The sequence below is a fragment of the Somniosus microcephalus genome, unplaced genomic scaffold (genome assembly GCF_052327205.1).
Source record: "Somniosus microcephalus isolate GS21.2 unplaced genomic scaffold, FLI_Smic_1.0 scaffold2, whole genome shotgun sequence".
Lineage (NCBI taxonomy): Eukaryota > Metazoa > Chordata > Chondrichthyes > Squaliformes > Somniosidae > Somniosus > Somniosus microcephalus.
Window position 1 is genome coordinate 527,286 of NW_028225189.1, and position 19,363 is coordinate 546,648.

The window sequence follows — 19,363 nt, forward strand, 5'->3', positions numbered from 1 at the left end:
TATTTATCGACTTTTGTTTTCCCGAAGCTTACTTAGACCAATGTATACTGTACTCCTCTTATTCCTTTTTAAACTAACCAAATCCCACTAGTTTTGGTTTTACTTTCTAGGAAGGTTTGAGGAAAGTACTTACCAGTTAGTCTTACCTCCCTGGTCTTTCGCTGACTTCCTGGTCTTGTGTCCCCTTGGTCCTACGCCGACTTCCCGCTCCTCCCGGTTCCTGCCCTGCTGAAAAGAAACTGAGACCAAAAAATTTGTGACCTCTGTTTTTAGACAGCTGCTGAAAGACTACTAGGTTAGAGGAGGAGGGTGGGTGGGGTTTCCTACTCTGTAGGAACTCGGGTTTAAGCCACCACCCTCCTTAAATACCTTTCACCTGGGTGCTTCCCACCAGGTCCGCTTCTGAAAAAAAGCTCACGAGCTGGACTTCCGCCTCAGCTGTTTTTTTAGATGGCTTTTTACCTCTCTCCTTCCCTGAGATTGGAGATTGGTGAGGCCTACCTGGGCCTCTGGAGCCTCTTGTAGTCGCTCTGCCGCTCAGCTCCGCCTCCACCCGCTGCCGATGCCGCACTGGGGCCTACCTGGGCCTCTGGAGCCTCTTGTAGTCGCTCTGCCGCTCAGCTCCGCCTCCACCCGCTGCCGATGCCGCACTGGGGCCTACCTGGGCCTCTGGAGCCTCTTGTAGTCGCTCTGCCGCTCAGCTCCGCCTCCACCCGCTGCCGATGCCGCACTGGGGCCTACCTGGGCCTCTGGAGCCTCTTGTAGTCGCTCTGCCGCTCAGCTCCGCCTCCACCCGCTGCCGATGCCGCACTGGGGCCTACCTGGGCCTCTGGAGCCTCTTGTAGTCGCTCTGCCGCTCAGCTCCGCCTCCACCCGCTGCCGATGCCGCACTGGGGCCTACCTGGGCCTCTGGAGCCTCTTGTAGTCGCTCTGCCGCTCAGCTCCGCCTCCACCCGCTGCCGATGCCGCACTGGGGCCTACCTGGGCCTCTGGAGCCTCTTGTAGTCGCTCTGCCGCTCAGCTCCGCCTCCACCGATGTTGGACTGGGGTGGACAAATGTAAGAAGTTACACAACACCAGGTTATAGTCCAACAGCTTTATTTGAAATCACAAGCTTTCGGAGCGCTGCTCCTTCGTCAGGTGAAGTGAAAAGATGCATAAAGACCCAGCTTATATAGTCAGAGAATAATGCCAGATGATTACAGGTAATCTTTCTAACTGCCATTTATCACAACTCGGCAGCCATGATCTCATTGAATGGCGGAGCAGGCTCGAAGGGCCGAATGGCCTACTCCTGCTCCTATCTTCTATGAATCAAAGGTGTGAATGGTGTCCAAACAGGTCCGTCAGGAAAACATTACATCAAAGAACAATGAGGTGGGGTCACAAGGGGTCAAATGTTGCAGATGCTGGGGTCTGTATGGAAAACAAAAAAGACAAAACATTTTTTTTGCTGGAAATCACATCAGGTCCAGTCGCATCTGTGTAGAGAGAACAAGCCAACGACGACTCGAGTCTGGATGACCCTACGTCGGGTGGGGTTACATGTAGCATGACATGAACCCAAGATCCCGGTTGAGGCCGTCCTCATGAGTGCGGAACTTGGCTATCAGTTTCTGCTCGACGATTTGGCGTTGTCGTGTGTCTCGAAGGCCGCCTTGGAGAATGCTTACTCAAAGATCGGAGGCTGAATGTCCTTGACTGCTGAAGTGTGCCCCGACTGGGAGGGAACACTCCTGCCTGGCGATTGTTGCACAGTGTCCGTTCATCCATTGTCGCAGTGTCTGCATGGTCTCGCCGATGTACCATGCTCCGGGGCATCCTTTCCTGCAACGTATGAGGTAGACAACGTTGGCCGAGTCACATGAGTATGTACCATGTACCTGGTGGGTGGTGTCCTCACGTGTGATGATGGTATCTGTGTTGATGATCTGGCATATCTTGCAGAGGTTGCCGTGGCAGGGTTGTGTGTTGTCGTGGTCGCTGTTCTCCTGAAAGCTGAGTAATTTGCTGCGAAAGATCGTCTGTTTGAGGTTAGGCGGCTGTTTGAGTGCGAGCAGTGGAGGCTTGGGGATGGCCTTAGCGAGGTGTTCATTGTCATCAATGATATGTTGAAGGCTGCGAAGAACATGGCATAGTTTAACATCCCTGTAGCCTTAAGAAATATATCTAACTCCTTCTTGAATATATTTAATGAATTGGCCTCTACTGCCTTCTGTGGTAGAGAATTCCACAGGTTCAACACTCTCTGGGTGAAGAAATTCCTCCTCATCTGAGTCCTAAATGGCTTACCCCTTATCTTTAGACTGTGTCCCCTGGTTCTGGACTCCCCCACCATCGGGAACATCCTTCCTACATCGACTCTGTCTAGTCCTGTTAGAATTTTATAAGTTTCAGTGAGATCCCCTCTCATTCTTCTAAACTCCAGCGAATATAAGCCCAACTGACCCAATCTCTCCTCATACGTCATTCCTGCCATCCCAGGTATCAGTCTGGTGAATCTTCACTGCACTCCCTTCATGGCAAGAACATCCTTCCTCAGATAAGGTGACCAAAACTGCACACAATACTCAAGGTGTGGTCTCACCAAGGCCCTGTACAACTGCAGCAAGACGTCCTTGCTCCTGTACTCGAATCCTCTCGCTATGAAGGTCAACATACCATTTGCCTTCTTAACCGCCTGCTGCACCTGCATGCTTACCTTCAGCGACTGGTGCACAAGGACACCCAGGTCTCATTGCACTTCCCCTTTTCCCAATCTATTGCCATTCAGATAATAATCTGCCTTCCCGTCTTTGCCACCAAAGTGGATAAACTCACATTTATCCACGTTATATTGCATCTGCCATGCTTCTGCCCAATCACCCAACCTGTCCAAATCGTACTGGAGTTTCTCAGCATCCTCCTCACAGCACACACGCCCACCCAGCTTTGTGTCATCTGCAAACTTGGAGCTATTACATCTAGTTCCCTCGTCTAGATCATTAATATATATTGTGAATAGCTGGGGTCCGAGGACTGATCCCTGTGGTACCCCACTAGTCACTGCCTGCCACTCGGAAAAAGACGCGTTTATAGATAGGGCATTCTGGGTAACAACCACCGCCATTGTCTCAGTCGGCTGAGTAGCGCAGAGATACATTTGGAGCAAGCAATAGGAGGAGGATGAGAAGATCAATGAAAGTTGATTCCTGTGATTTCAGATACCGGGATGAGCCGTGCGGCGTCCATTGGAGCAATGCTTGGATACACTCAGCGCATGGGCAACTAGCACAATTTTAGAAAGGGTTAGAAGATGAGATTAAATTGTTATAGTTTATTATTCTATTAAAAAAATTAAGTGGATGATTAGCATGGGTTAGATACAGGTTAAGACTCCCTCCGCACTGTCCCATTAAAAACTCCCAGGACAGGTACAGCAGGGATGAGATACAGAATACAGCTCCCTCTACATTCATGGGATGTGGGCATCGCTGGCAAGGCCAGCATTTATTGCCCATCCCTAATTGCCCTTGAGCAGGTGGTGGTGAGCTGCCTTCTTGAGCCGCTGCAGTCCTTGTGGTGAAGGTACTTCCACAGCGCTGTTAGGGAGGAAGTTCCAGGATTTTGACCCAGTGACAATGAAGGATCGGCGATATATTTCCAAGTCAGGATGGTGTGTGACTTGGAGAGGAACTTCTAGGTGGTGGTGTTCCCATGCGCTTGCTGCCTTCGTCCTTCTAAGTGGTAGAGGTCGTGGGTTTGGGAGGTGCTGCCGAAGAAGTATTGGTGAGTTGCTGCAGTGCATCTTGTAGATGGAACACACTGCAGCCACGGTACGCCGGTGGTGGAGGGAGTGAATATTTAAGGTGGTGGCTGGGGTGCCAATCAAGTGGGCTGCTTTGTCCTGGATGGTGTCAAGCTTCTTGAGTGCTGTTGGAGCTGCACTCATCCAGGCAAGTGGAGAGTATTCTATCACACTCCTGACTTGTGCCTTGTAAATGGTAGAAATGCTTTGGGGAGTCAGGAGGTGAGACACTTGCCACAGGATACCCAGCCTCTGACCTTTGGAATTCTCTTCCCCAGAGAGCTGTGGAGGCTGGGTCATTGAGTGTGTTTAAGGTGGAGATAGACAGATTTTTGAACGATAAGGGAGTCAAGGGTTATGGGGAGCGGGCAGGGAAGTGGAGTTGAGGCCAAGATCAGATCAGCTATGATTTTATTGAATGGCGGAGCAGGCTCGAGGGGCCAAATGACCCACTCCTGCTCCTACGCCTTATGTTCTTGTGTCTCTCATCAGCTCTGGCCACCGCGCTGAGTTGCGGCCGACCCCGCGCATGCGCCCCATGGCCCCGCCCTCTCCTGCTCCACAAGCGCCTGGCCCGCACCGCGCATGCTCAGCAGACACCCTGGGCCCCTGTCAATCATCCTCCCCCGTGCCTGTGCGCTGGGCCCCTGAGCTCCAGGCTGCCGCGCGGGGCTTTCTTTGTAAAGTCGGTGTTGGTGAAGAGCCGCAATCAGTGAGGGAAAGTGAGTTTTGCGAGGGGGCGGAGTGAACCGCAGCACGTGATCGCTCGGCGCAGCCTGTGACTGACGGGAGCTCTGACCAATAGGAAGAGCACGGGCAGAGCCGACTGGCGGCGGGTCCTCCAACCAATGGCAGTGCGGCAAGGGGGCGGGGCCTCCTCTCCAGCTCAGGTGCGCTGGGGCCGATTGTGACGCGCTGTCCCCAGGTGAGAGCAGCTCAGTCAGCACAGAGCTGGGGCTGGAATCTGGGAGAGGGGCCGCAGGCAGCACAGAGCTGGGGCTGGAATCTGGGAGAGGGGCCGCAGGCAGCACAGAGCTGGGGCTGGAATCTGGGAGAGGGGCCGCAGGCAGCGGGCCTGGCAAAGGGACAATCACTGATTGAATAATAAACAGGGGTAAGGGGACACTAACCTCACATCATATATATATTAATGAATACTTTACATCTGCTTTCACAAAAGAGAGGGACGCTGCTGACATCACAATCAGGGAGGAGGAGTGTGAAATATTAGATGAAATAAACACAGTGAAAGAGGAAGTATTAAGGGGTTTAGCATCTTGGAAAGTGGATAAATCCCCAGGCCCGGATGAAATGTATCCCAGACTGTTAAGAGAAGTAAGAGAGGAAATAGCAGAGGCTCTGACCATCATTTTCCAATCCTCTCTGGCTATAGGGGTGGTGCCGGAGGACTGGAGGACTGTTAACATGGTACCGTTGTTTAAAAAGGGAGAAAGGGATAGACTGAGTAATTACAGGCCAGTCAGCCTAACCTCAGTGGTGGGAAAATTATTGGAAAAGATTCTGAGGGACAGGATAAATCTTCATTTAGAAAGATGCAGATTAATCAGGGACAGTCAGCATAGATTTGTTAAGGGAAAGTCGTGTCTGACTAACTTGGTTGCATTTTTGAGGAGGTAAGAAGGAGGGTCGATGAGGGTAGTGCGTTTGATGTAGTCTATATGGATTTTAGCAAGGCTTTTGATAAGGTCCCACATGACAGACTGGTCACGACAGTAAAAGCCCATGTGACCCAATGCAAAGTGACAAGTTGGATCCAAAATTGGCTCAGAGGCAGGAAACAAAGGGTAAAGGTCGAAGGGTGTTTGTGACTGGAAGGCTGTTTCCAGTGGGGTTCCGCAGGGCTCAGTACTGGGCCCTTTGTTTTTTGTGGTACATATCAATGATTTGGACTTGAATGTAGGAAGTATGATTAAGAAGTTTGCAGATGATGCAAAAGTTGGCCGTGTGGTTGATAATGAAGAAGAAAGCTGCAGACTGCAGGAAGATATCAATGGACTGGTCAGGTGGGCAGAACAGTGGCAAATGGAATTCAATCTGGAGAAGTGTGAGGTAATGCATTTGGGGAGGGCTAACAAGGCAAGAGAATAGACTATAAATGGTAGGACACTGAGAAGTGCAGAGGATCAGAGGGACCTTGGAGTGCCTGTCCACAGATCCCTGAAGGTAGCAGGACAGGTAGACAAGGTGGTTAAGAAGGCGCACGGGATACTTGCCTTTATTAGCCGAGGCATAGAATATAAGAGCAGGGAGGTTATGCTTGAACTGTATAAAACACTAGTTAGGCCGCAGCTAGAACACTGCCTGCAGTTCTGGTCACCGCATTACAGGAAGGATGTCATTGCACTAGAGGGGGTGCAGAGGAGATTTACCAGGATGTTGCCTGGGCTGGGGAATTTTAGCTATGAGGAAAGATTGGATAGGCTGGGGTTGTTTTCTTTGGAACAGAGGAGGCTGAGGGGAGACCTAAATGAGGTGTATAAAATGATGTGGGGCCTAGATAGAGTGGATAGGAAGGACGTATTTCCCTTAGCAGAGAGGTCAATAACCAGAGGGCATAGATTTAAAGTAATTGGTCAGAAGTTTAGAGGGGAATTGAGGAGAAATTCTTTCACCCAGAGGGTGGTGGGGGTCTGGAACTCACTGCCTGAAAGGGTGGTAGAGGCAGAGACCCTCATCACATTTAAAAAGTACTTGGATATGCACTTGAAGTGCCGTAACCTACAAGGCTACGGACCAAGTGCTGGAAAGTGGGATTAGGGAGGATAGCTCTTTGTCGGCCGGCACGGACAAGATGGGCCGAATGGCCTCCTTCTGTGCTGTAAATTTCTATGATTCTATGATTCATTGATCATCCCATTCCCAAGCTGACTCTGTGTTAACACCTCAGACGGGCCGTCCCACGTGGAGTGAATCCCTCAACCTGTTCTCCCGGTTACAGAACCAGTTTGTCTCTCTCAGGAATGCACAAGGCTCTGTTGTCTGGGCACCAACTCACTAGTGACCTCACATGTTGCAACAAGTCTGCTGCCTGAGCAGTTTGCAGTGTTATCAGGTCTGTGGGTCTCTTAGCAACCACCTCCCTTATCTAGGCAAAGGGCTCATCTCCTGACTTTGGGTGTTATCATTCCAAACTTCAGCATTCTCTGTCTTTTAGCTTCAATCTGTCTGTGTCCACCCAGTGACAACACTGAGCTCCTCCCTCCAACCACTGACACTCGCCCTCTTGCTGAGAAAGAAAGACTTGCATTTATATAGCGCCTTTCACAACCTCAGGATGTCCCAGAGCGCTTTACAGCCAATGAACAACTTCTGAAGTGTAGTCACTGTTGTAATGTAGGAAACGCAGCAGCCAATTGGTGCACAGCAAGCTCCCACAAACAGCAATGTGACAATGACCAGATAATCTATTTCAGTGATGTTGATTGAGGGATAAATATTGCCCCAGGACACCGGGGAGAACTCCCCTGCTCTTCTTCAATGTAGCGCCATGGGACCTTTTACATCCACCTGAAAGAGCAGACGGGGGCCTCGGTTTAACATCTCATCCGAAAGATGGCACCTCTGACAGTGCAGCACTCTCTCAGTACTGGAGTGTCAGCCTAGATTTTTATGCTCAAGTCTCTGGACTGGGACTTGAACCCACGACCTTCTGACTCAGAGGTGAGAGTGCTGCCCACTGAGCTAAAGTGCCCGGAGCTAAGCCAGCTGGGATACTTGACATAGGATTACATCGGATATACGGCACAGAAACAGGCCATTCGGCCCAACCAGTCCATGTCGGTGTTTATGCTCCACTCAAGCCTCCTCCCGTCTTTCCTCATCTAAATCTATCAGCATAACCCTCGATTCCCTTCTCCCTCATATGCTTGTCTAGCCTCCCCTTAAATGCATCGATACTATTCGCTTCAACCACTCCCTGTGGCAGCGAGTTCCACATTCTCACCACTCTCTGGGTAAAGAAGTTTCTTCTGAATTCCCTATTGGATTTCTTGGTGACTATCTTATATTGAGGCCTCTAGTTACGCTCTTCCCCACAAGTGGAAACATTCTCTCTGTATCCACTCTATCAACATTTTTCATAATTTTAAAGACCTCTATTAGGTCACCCCTCAGCCTTCTGTTTTCAAGAGAAAAGAGACCCAGCCTGTTCATCCTTTCCTGATATGTATACCCTCGCATTTCTGGTATCATCCTTGTAAATCTTCTCTGCACCCTCTCCAGTGCCTCTATATCCTTTTTATAATATGGCGACCACAACTGTACGCAGTACTCTAAGTGTGGTCTAACCAAGGTTCGATACAGGTTTAGCATAACTTCACTACTTTTCAATTCTATCCCTCTAGAAATAACCCCTAGTGCTTGGTTTGCTTTTTTTATGGCCTTGCTAACCTGTGTCGCAACTTTTAGTAATTTGTGTATTTGTACTCCGAGATCCCTTTGTTCCTCTACCCCACCTAGACTCGCACCCTCCCAGTGATAAGTGACCTCCCCATTCTTCCTACCAAAATGTAATACCTCACATTTATCCGCTTAGCCTTGGTCAGTCTGCAAAAACTCTGAAATGTTTAATAATGAAATCAGGGGGTCAAAAAGCTCAGGTGAGGCAGTTTAAAAAGACAGTCCCTGACCAGAGATTGCTGGATGCTGACACTCGGTGCACATGAGGACAGAATGTCCCATTCCCCAGGCATGGACATCCAGCGCCTCGATCACAGCAACAATTCACAAAACAACGGCAATATAACTTGGAGCAGAGACGGTTAAGTGGAGCTGTGATCGAGGTGCTCAAAATTAGGAGGGGTTTTGATCGAGCAACAATGAGAAGCTGTTGTCACTGGCAGGAGGGTCGGTAACGAGAGGACACAGATTTCAGATCATTGGCAAAAGAATCTAGAGAGGAAATGAGGAGACTTTTTTTACCCAGCGAATTGTGATGATCTGGAATGCACTGCCTGAATGGGAGGTGGAAGCAGATTCAATAGTAACTTTCAAAAGGGAATTGGATATATACTAAAAGCAGAAATTTGCAGGGCTGTGGGGAAAGAGCAGGGCAGTGGGACTAATTGCATCGCTCTTTCAGAGAGCCAGCACCAGCACGATGGGCCGAAAGGCATCCTACTGTGCTCTATGATTCTATAATATCAGCTTCTCTCTGCACACTAGTACTGAGAGAACAGAGAATAATCTTTAAATCCAGCCCAGTTATTGGGAGCTCATAACATTAACAAGCCCCAGTTGCCTGAATGGTTCAGTCCTGGATGTGATTAAAGGCATCGGAAACAGTGGAATCGACCCACCGCCGTCACACTGTGGACACTCTGGTGTGTCAGCGGGTGGGATACACCAGGGAATCCCTTTCCACACACTGAGGTTGACTCTAATGAGCGGGAGTCCCAGGGTTTCGGATACCAGATAATCAAGCTCACAAGGACGCAAATTGTCGCTCCAGGTTTTATTAAGAGCGTTGCATAACACAGATCGGGTGATAATTCCCTCAATCTGGAGAATAGAAGTACAGTGGATTCGCGCGTGATCTTCTCGAGTCTGTTCCAACTGACAACGGCTTAAGTGGCCTGTTCTTATACACAAGCTTGGTTACCGCTCAGGAAATGGGATTGTTTGGACCCGTCTGTTGATCGCCTCCTGAACTCCTGCTAACTCAGGGAATTTAGACCATCTGTGACCAGACTATAACCACAAGCCCGTCTGGTTATCACACCTATACGGTCCGTGAGGTTATTATCAGATTTACACCCAGACGTTGTGCCTTCACTTGTCTGGCACTTCATCCCATAACACGGGTACAGGGGCTCAGTAATGTTTCATTCATCAGAAAAAAGTACAACAACATACTGGTCAGCTTAACAGAATCTCATCATATTTATGTGGCCATTATTATAAAAGTAACTAATAAATCCAGCAGTGAATTCAGGAGAAACTTCTTTACCCAGCGAGTGCTAGAATGGGGAACTCGTTACCACAGGGAGTAGTTGAGGTGAACAGCACAGATGGATTTATGAGGAAGCTACATGAGGGAGAAAGGAATGGGAGGATGTGTTGATCGGGTTAATTGAAGTAGGGTGGGTGTGGGGCATAAACACTGGCATGGACCAGTTGGGCCGAATGGCCTGTTTCTGTGCTGTACATTGTATGGAACACCATGAACAGTCAATCGAAGGGAATCATCAGCACAACAGTCTTAAAGATTAAACAGCAGTACAAGAATTTCAAAACATTCATCCATTCCATGTTCATGTCACCCCAGCTGTCTACAGGGCCCTGCTCTACAGAACAATGTGAGCTCGCTGGTGTCTCTTCAGGTTCCCGGAGCTTTTAAAGCTGTTACCACAGTCATAACAGTGAAAAGGTCTCTCATCAGTGTGCACTTGCTGGTGATCGAGCAGAGTCGAGGACAGAGCGAATCCCTTCCCACACACGGAGCAGGTGAACGGTCTCTCCCCAGTGTGAGCTCAATGGTGTCTCTTCAGGTTCGCGGAGCTTTTAAAGCTCTTCCCACAGACAGAACATGTAAATGGTCTCTCATCAGTGTGAACTCGCTGGTGTTCGATCAGAGTCGAGGACTGTGTGAATCCCTTCCTACAAACGGAACAGGTGAACGGCTTCTTCCCAGTGTGAAATCGCTGGTGTCTCTTCAGCTCCCCGGAGCTTTTAAAGCTCTTCCCACAACAGAACATGTAAATGGTCTCTCATCAGTTTGAACTCGCTGGTGTACCTTCAGATCCCCAGAGGTTTTAAAGCTCTTCCCACAGTCCGAACATTTAAATGGTCTCTCATCAGTGTGAACTTGCTGGTGTCTCACCAAGTGGGATGACAGAGTGAATCCCATCCCACACACGGAGCAGGTGAATGGTCTCTCCCCAGTGTGAACTCGCTGGTGTCTCACGAGGTGGGATGGCCGAGTGAATCCCTTCCCACACTCGGAGCAGGTGAACGGTCTCTTTCCTGCTCTCTCCAGCTGGTGTCCCTTCAGCTCCTGGGACATTTGAAAGCTTTTCCCACAGTCGGAATGTTTCACCGGCCTCTCCCCAGTGTGAACTTGCTGGTGTGCCAGCAGATTCGAGGACCGAGTGAATCTCTTCCCACACACAGAGCAGGTGAACAGAATCTCTCCTGCTCTCTCCAGCTGGTGTCTCTTCAGATCCTGGGACCTTTTAAATCTCTTCCCACAGTCAGAACATTTAATTGGTCTCTCATCACTGTGAACAAGCTGGTGTCTCAGGAGGGTGGAAGAATGAGAGAATCGCTTCAAAAACACGGAGCAGGTCAATGGTCTCACATCGGTGTGGACAAGATGGTGTCTCTTCAGCACGGAGGGTGCAATTAATCCCTTCCCACACACGGAGCGGGTTAAAGGTCTCTCCCTAGTGTGAACTTGCTGGTGTATCATTGGAGCGGATGGCTGAGTGAATCCCTTCCCACACACGGGGCCCGGGTTTCCCCCAGTGTGTGGCCACTGGTGTTGCTTCAGGTATTTGTAGATTTTGAAGCTCTTCCAGAACTGGTCTCTCCCCAGTGTGAGCTCACGGGTGTGCCAGCAGATTGGAGGAGTGACTGAATCAGGTCCTGAGGAATCACGTAACTCTGTTCGATCTTGACGTGATGTTTGGTTTGAGCTTCCTGTCTGTAAATGCTCCACTTCTAAAACCCTGTAAAAGGAGTGTAGAAAGGGTAAGGGGGGGAAGCAGGGTTAGAAACATAGAAATATAGAGACATAGAAGATAGGAGCAGGAGTAGGCCATCCGGCTCCCTGAGCCTGCTCCACCATTCAATGCAATCATGGCTGATCATCCAATTTCAGTACCCGGTCCCTGCTTTCTCCCCATACCCCTTGATCCCTTTAGCCTTAAGAAATATATCCAACTCCTTCTTGAATATATTTAATGAATTGGCCTCTACTGCCTTCTGTGGTAGAGAATTCCACAGGTTCTCTTCTCTCTGGGTGAAGAAATTCCTCCTAATTTCTGTCCTAAATGGCCTACCCCTCATCCTTAGACTGTGACCCCTGGTTCTGGACTCCCTGACCATTGGGAACATCCATCGCGTCCGCGCCGGCCATCAAGCCCTGTCTATTCTAATCCCAATCCCATTTTCCAGCACTGGGTCCGTAGCCTTGTATGCTATGGTGTTTCAAGTGCTCATCTAAATGCTTCTTGAATGTTGTGAGGGTTCCTGCCTCTACCACCCTTTCAGGCAGTGAGTTCCAGATTCCAACCACCCTCTGGGTGAAAAAGTTTTTCCTCAAATCCCCTCTAAACCTCCTGCCCCTTACCTTGAATCTATGCCCCCTTGTTATTGACCCCTCTACTAAGGGGAAAAGTTCCTTTCTATCTACCCTATCTATGCCCCTCATAATTTTGTACACCTCAATCAGGTCCCCCCTCAGCCTTCTCTGCTCCAAGGAAAACAACCCCAGCCTGTCCAGTCTTTCTTCATAGCTGAGGCGCTCCAGCCCAGGTAACATTCTGGTAAATCTCCTCTGCACCCTCTCCAAAGCAATCACATCCTTCCTATAGTGTGGCGACCAGAACTGCACACAGTACTCCAGCTGTGGCCTTACCAGCGTTTTGTACAGCTCCATCATAACCTCCCTGCTCTTATATTCTATGCCTCAGCTAATGAAGGCAAGTATCCCATATGCCTTTTTAACCACCTTATCCACCTGTTCTGCTGCTGTCAGGGATCTATGTACATGCACACCAAGGTCCCTCTGATCCTCTGTCTTTCCTAGGGTCTTACCATTCATTGTGTATTCCCTTGTCTTGTTAGTCCCTCCAAAATGCATCACCTCACACTTTTCAGGGTTAAATTCCATTTGCCACTGTTCCGCCCATCTGACCAGCCCATCTGACCAACCCATCTATATCGTCCTGTAGCCTTAGGCTTCCCTCCTCGCTATTTACCACCCCACCAATTTTCGTGTCATCTGCGAACTTACTGATCATACCTTTTACATTCACATCCAAGTCATTAATGTAGACCACAAACAGCAAGGGACCCAGCACCGATCCCTGAGGTACCCCACTGGACACAGGCTTCCAGTCACAAAAACAACCTTCCACCATCACCCTCTGCCTTCTGCCACTAAGCCAGCTTTGGATCCAATGTGCCAAGGCACCCTGGATCCCATAGTCTGTAATCCATCAAATCCTCAAAGTGAAATTGTTTTCTGTTCTACTTTTCAAGGAGTATTTTTAGGAGCTGCCCAAAATGTTAAAATTCGAGATGTTAAAAGCCATCTTCCCCGTCGGGCAATTGAACTCCGGTCTCCCACGTGACAGGCGGGGACACTCACCACTATACTAATGCAGAACTGACACGTGCAAAATCTGTCAGAGCAACAGTCGAGCTGTGAACAGAACTGGACAGACTGAGAAAAAGGAGAGAGGGACAGACAGAGAGATTGAGAGCGGAAGACAGAGAGAGAGGCAAAAGTAGGCTTTGGACAAATGTGTGACAGAGAGAGAATGACACACAGTGAGACAGAGAGTGAGGTGGAGACTGAGAGGTATAGATACATTTCACAATTCCAACTCCTTGTTAGTTGAGAGCGACAGAGAGAGAGAGAAAAATGCAGATTCAGCAGATGCCAAAATACCATCTTAAGAATTACATATAAATATGAAATCATTCTTTCCATATCTATAAACATCTCATTGATTGTTTGATGGAGATTCAGCAGATGACAAGTGAGTGTCACTGAGCAGGATGAAAGGAAATGGGTCTTCAATTAATGAGCTACCAGGAGTGGGGTTCCCACCCACGTGGGTATAAACCCATTGGATGTTAAGTCCAACACCTGAACCACTCGGCCATCCTGGGGCTGGTATTTCTCAGTGTAGTGTATGTAACCGTTCTACCTTTAAGAGAACTATTTAAGGGTTGCACTACTTTATCTTGGCTGCTGTATACTGTAATACCGGTGGTGACCACACCGGTATATAAGTGCTGTGTAATGATTTATTGGGCAGTTCCGCCCTGACCTTCGACTAGTAAAGACCTGTTAAAAGTTACTCTTGTGGTCTGTGTAGTAATTCTCAATATAACACACAGACTTAACAGTGGCGACGAGTACGATCTTACCCTGTGGCAGAGATACATCCAAGGCAGTTTAACGGGTGTCGAGAGGAGGCATCCGCCCTCATCATTCTGCTGAGAGAAGACTCGGGTCTGCAGAGCAAAGGAAGAATTCTGACACGAAGCCTTCCATCAACAACAGGCAGTGATCATCCCTTCTATCACGGTGGTGGGTAAGCCGATCTGTGAAGTAGGGGAGGAAAAAAAAAAAACGGAGGGTATAAGGGCGGAGAACTCGACCACGGCCGGGGAAAAGAGCCGGACAGAAGTCGGGGCCAGAGGCGCTGAGACTGGGGCAGCGGAAGGCACGGGAGCCGCGGTGAATACAAATGCAGCCGGTGTGAAAGACCGGGCTGCAAGCGGGCTGGGGAGATGCAACAGTGTCGAGAGAGAGCTCGACCACGACCGGTGAAAAAGGCCGGGCAGCTACCGAGGCCGCGAGGCGCAGCGACCGGGTCAGCGTAAGGCGCGGGAGAATTTTTTTTTTTTAAAACGCGGAGAACTCAGCCACAGCCGGGGGGAAAGGACCAGACTGCAAGAGGGGCTGGGAGGCACGATTCGAGACACGGGAGAAAATTTAAAAAAACGCGGAGAACTCAGCCGCAGCCGGGGGGTAAAGGGCCGGACTGCAAGAGGGGCTGGGAGGCACGATTCGAGAACCGCTGGGGAGGGCGAATGCAGCAATACGGCAATCGCCATTACAGCCAGCGGGGGAGAAAGGCAAACGTGGGAAGCCGCCATTTTCGTAGGCGGGGGAAGAAGACAAGCGCGGGAAACCGCCATTTTGAAAAACAAAAAAAAAATAAAAGGAAAATTTCTTTTTGTTTCTCAAGAAGATTGCGAGGATGCCTAAGCGTGGTAACATCAACGATTTCGATCCCGATGTTGAAGATTGGGCCACGTATGTAGAACGCATAGAGATATATTGTAAGGCAAATAAAATATCAGATGAAGATAAAGCACTAACCTTACTAAACTCAATGGGTGCAAAGACATACGGGCTATTGAAGCATCTTCTATCACCAGCTAAACCGGCGGATCAGACTTTCGCTAAAATTGTTGCTGTTCTGAAAAATCATTTGAACCCCACACCGCTGATGTTAGCAGAACGATTTAAATTTTATGCGAGAACGCAACTGAAAGAGGAAAGCAACGCGGAGTATTTTATTGAACTGCGTAAGCTAGCGAAATACTGTCAGTTTGGGGAAAGTCTGACAGAGGCACTGAGAGACAAATTCGTGTGTGGATTGTCGAAAGAAGGAACACAAAAGCGGCTGCTTGAAGAGAATGATCTTACACTTGATAAGGCTGTCACTATTGCAGCATCGCACGAAGCCGCAGCGAGAGGCACTGCGGAAATGCAGCTGAAGGCAGCGGTACTCAGCGTAGATCAAATGGCTTTGGGTACAACGAAATGTTATCGTTGTGGAAAGACAACACACGATCAGAACCAATGCTGGTTTAAAAACCAGGAATGTAGAAAATGTGGCAAGCTTGGTCACATAGCTAAAGTATGCCGGTCAGGAAAGAAGACCAGCAACAAAAAGTCACCGCAGGAAAAGTGCAGAAAGGTACATAAGGTGGCTGAGAAGAGTTCGGATTCAGACTCCAACAGCAAGGAACTGGGTAGTCTGAGAATTCACAATGTGAGTAAGGAAGCTGACCGACAAACTATCTGGGTCACACTGCAGATAGCAGGCGTCCAAGTGAAGATGGAATTGGACACCGGATCGGCGTTGACGGTCATGAATAAGCAAGATTACAAAAGGTTATTCAAACATATTCCCCTACGGGATACAAAGATAGTATTGCAGACATACACGGGGCAAAGAGTATACCCCATCGGAAAGATAAAAGTCAAGGTGGTACACAAGGGCAAAGAACACCAAGGAATGGACATATATGTACTACCTGAGGGAGGTCCACCACTTCTGGGACGGGAGTGGATCAGGAAAATAAATATGGACTGGCACTCCCTAAACGCAATAACGGTAGATTCCGGGAAAAAAGATGTCAAACCTGAACGATTGTCCAGAATATTGGATGAGGCTAAAGAGGTGTTCCAACAGGGACTGGGAACACAGAGGAATTAAGGCAAAAATCAAGATTGCAGAACATGCAACCCCAAAATTTTTCAAAGCCAGACCGGTACCTTACGCGATACGACCTGCTGTGGAAGCTGAGCTGGAAGGGCTAGAACGTTCAGGAGTACTGTCTAAGGTGGACTGGAGTGAGTGGGCCACGCCCATTGTTCCCGTCATGAAGCGTTCTCCGAGTAACCACTCGGAGCAGCGGGAGCAGCGAGGAGGAGCCGGGTACAAATACCGGAGAGAGGCAAGGCCCGAGACCACTCGGAGCAGCGGGAGCAGCGAGGAGGAGCCGGGTACAAATACCGGAGAGAGGCGAGGCCCGAGACCACTCGGAGCAGCGAGGAGGAGCCGGGTACAAATACCGGAGAGAGGCGAGGCCCGAGACCACTCGGAGCAGCGAGGAGGAGCCGGGTACAAATACCGGAGAGAGGCGAGGCCCGAGACCACTCGGAGCAGCGAGGAGGAGCCGGGTACAAATACCAGAGAGAGGCGAGGCCCGAGACCACTCGGAGCAGCGAGGAGGAGCCGGGTACAAATACCGGAGAGAGGCGAGGCCCGAGACCACTCGGAGCAGCGAGAAGGAGCCGGGTACAAATACCGGAGAGAGGCGAGGCCCGAGACCACTCGGAGCAGCGAGGAGGAGCCGGGTACAAATACCGGAGAGAGGCGAGACCCGAGACCACTCGGAGCAGCGAGGAGGAGCCGGGTACAAATACCGGAGAGAGGCGAGGCCCGAGACCACTCGGAGCAGCGAGGAGGAGCGAGGAGGAGCCGGGTACAAATACCAGAGAGAGGCGAGGCCCGAGACCACTCGGAGCAGCGAGGAGGAGCGAGGAGGAGCCGGGTACAAATACCAGAGAGAGGCGAGGCATACCAAATCAACAGCAGAGGAGAGAGGTAAAAAGTAATCAGTGTGTGACGTCATCAGGGAGCAGGTAAGTGATTGGTTGGTGAGTATTTCTCTTTTTTAAACTTTAACTCGGTAGTTTATAGTTACTAGGGTCTTTTCTGGTGTAGCAGGTACTGTTGGTAGACTATACAAGCGCCTTAGAGATATCTTTAATTGGTGATAGTAAATTAATTTAAATTAATTAAAGGGTAAGTCATGCCAGGAGAGCCCAGCCCCGTGATGTGCTCCTCCTGCTCCATGTGGGAACTCAGGGACACTGCCCCTGGTGACTACGTGTGCAGGAAATGCATCCATCTGCAGCTACTAGCAGACCGCATTGAGGAGCTGGAGCTGCGGGTGGATGGGTTGTGGAGCATTCACGATGCTGAGAAGTTCGTGGATAGCATGTTTAGTGAGTTGGTCACACCACAGGGAAGGGCTGCACAGGAAGAAAGGAAAGGGGTGACCATCAGGCGGAGCAATAGAAGTAGGCAGGTAGTGCAGAAAACCCCTGTGACCATTCCCCTCTCAAACAGGTATACCGCTTTGGATACTGTTGGGGGGGATGACTCACCAGGGGAAGGCAGCAGCAGCCAGCTTCCTGGCACTGGGGGTGCTCCTGCTGCCCAGGAAGGGAGGAAAAAGAGTGGGAGAGCAATAGTGGTAGGGGATTCTATAGTAAGGGGAACAGATAGGCGTTTCTGTGGCTGTAGACGTGAATCCAGGATGGTTTGTTGCCTCCCTGGTGCCAGGGTCAAGGATGTCACTGAGCGGCTGCAGGGCATTCTGGAGGGGGAGGGTGAACAGCCAGAGGCCGTGGTCCACATTGGTACCAACGACATAGGTAAAAAGAGGGATGAGGTCCTGCAGCAAGAATTTAGGGAGCTAGGGGCAAGATTAAAGAGCAGGACCTCAAAGGTTGTAATCTCTGGATTACTCCCGGTGCCACGTGCTAGTGAGTATAGGAATGGGAGGATAGAACAGATGAATGCGTGGCTAAAGGGATGGTGCAGGAGGGAGGGCTTTAGTTTCCTGGATCACTGGGTCTGCTTCTGGGACAGGTGGGACTTGTACAAGGCGGACGGTTTACACCTGAACCAGAGGGGAACCAATATCCTTGCGGGGAGGTTTGCTAGCACTGCTGGGGGGGGGGGGGTTTAAACTAACTCGGCAGGGGGATGGGATACAGAGTGGAGCTATAGTAGGGGGTGATGTACAGCCAAATACTGAGGAAAAAACAAGTCAGCAGGGAAGGCAGAGCAAAGATGTGAAGGCAAAAGGGAATATGGCAGGGCTGGAAGGCATTTATTTTAATGCAAGGAGTCTTGCAAATAAGGTGGATGAACTGAAGTTGTTGTTGAACACATGGGAGTACGATATTGTTGCTATCACGGAGACATGGTTGAGGGAGGGTCAGGACTGGCAGCTGAATATTCCGGGGTATAGGATCTTCAGGCGAGACAGAGGGGGGTGTAAAAGGGGAGGGGGTGTTGCAATATTAATTAAGGAGTCAATTACTGCTGTAAGGAGGGATGACATATTAGCGGGTTCCTCTAATGAGGCCATATGGGTAGAACTTAAAAACAAAAAGGGGTCAAGCACTTTGCTGAGAGTGTACTATAGGCCCCCAAACAGTCAGGGGAGATAGAGGAACAGATATGTAGGCAAATCTCAGAAAAGTGTGAAAATAATAGGGTAATAATAGTGGGGGATTTCAACTTCCCCAATATAAATTGGGATAGTCAGAGTGTGAAAGGCTTAGAGGGTGCAGAATTCTTAAAGTGCATCCAGGAGAGCCTTTTGAGCCAACATGTAGAAAGTCCTACAAGGGAGGGGGCGGTACTGGACCTAATTCTCGGGAATGTAGCCGGGCAGGTGGTGGAAGTGTCTGTAGGAGAGCATTTTGGCGATAGTGACCATAATTCGGTGAGATTTAAGGTGGTCATGGAAAAAGACAAAGATGGCCCGGAAATAAGGGTTCTAAATTGGGGGAAGGCCGATTTTAATAAGATAAGGCAGGATCTGGCCAAAGTGGACTGGGAGCAGCTACTTATAGGAAAATCCACATCAAAACAGTGGGAGGCTTTCAGAAGGGAAATAGAGAGAGTACAACACCAACATGTTCCTGTAAAGGTCAAGGGTGGGACCAACAAGCAAAGGGAACCTTGGATGACAAGGGATATACAAAAATGCATTAGGAAAAAAAGGGGGGCTTTTGGCAGTTACAAAAGACAAAAGATGGAGGAAGCCCTAGAGGAGTATAAAAGGTGCAGGGGCATACTTAAAAAGGAAATTAGGAGGGCGAGGAGGGGCCATGAAATAACACTGGCGAGCAAAATAAAGGAAAATCCTAAGATGTTTTATAAGTATATTAAGGGCAAGAGGATAACGAGGGAAAGGGTAGGGCCCATTAGGGATCAAAGTGGCAAGCTGTGTGTAGAGCCAGATGAAGTAGGTGGGGTTTTAAATGAATTTTTTGCC

At 49.5% G+C, this 19,363-nt stretch overlaps 1 protein-coding gene across 1 annotated transcript in view; it reads left to right on the forward strand.

The window, feature by feature from the left end:
- LOC147084068 (uncharacterized) overlaps positions 1-19,363 on the forward strand; it is a 77,387-nt gene that overhangs the window by 27,602 nt on the left and 30,422 nt on the right. The window lies entirely within an intron of this gene.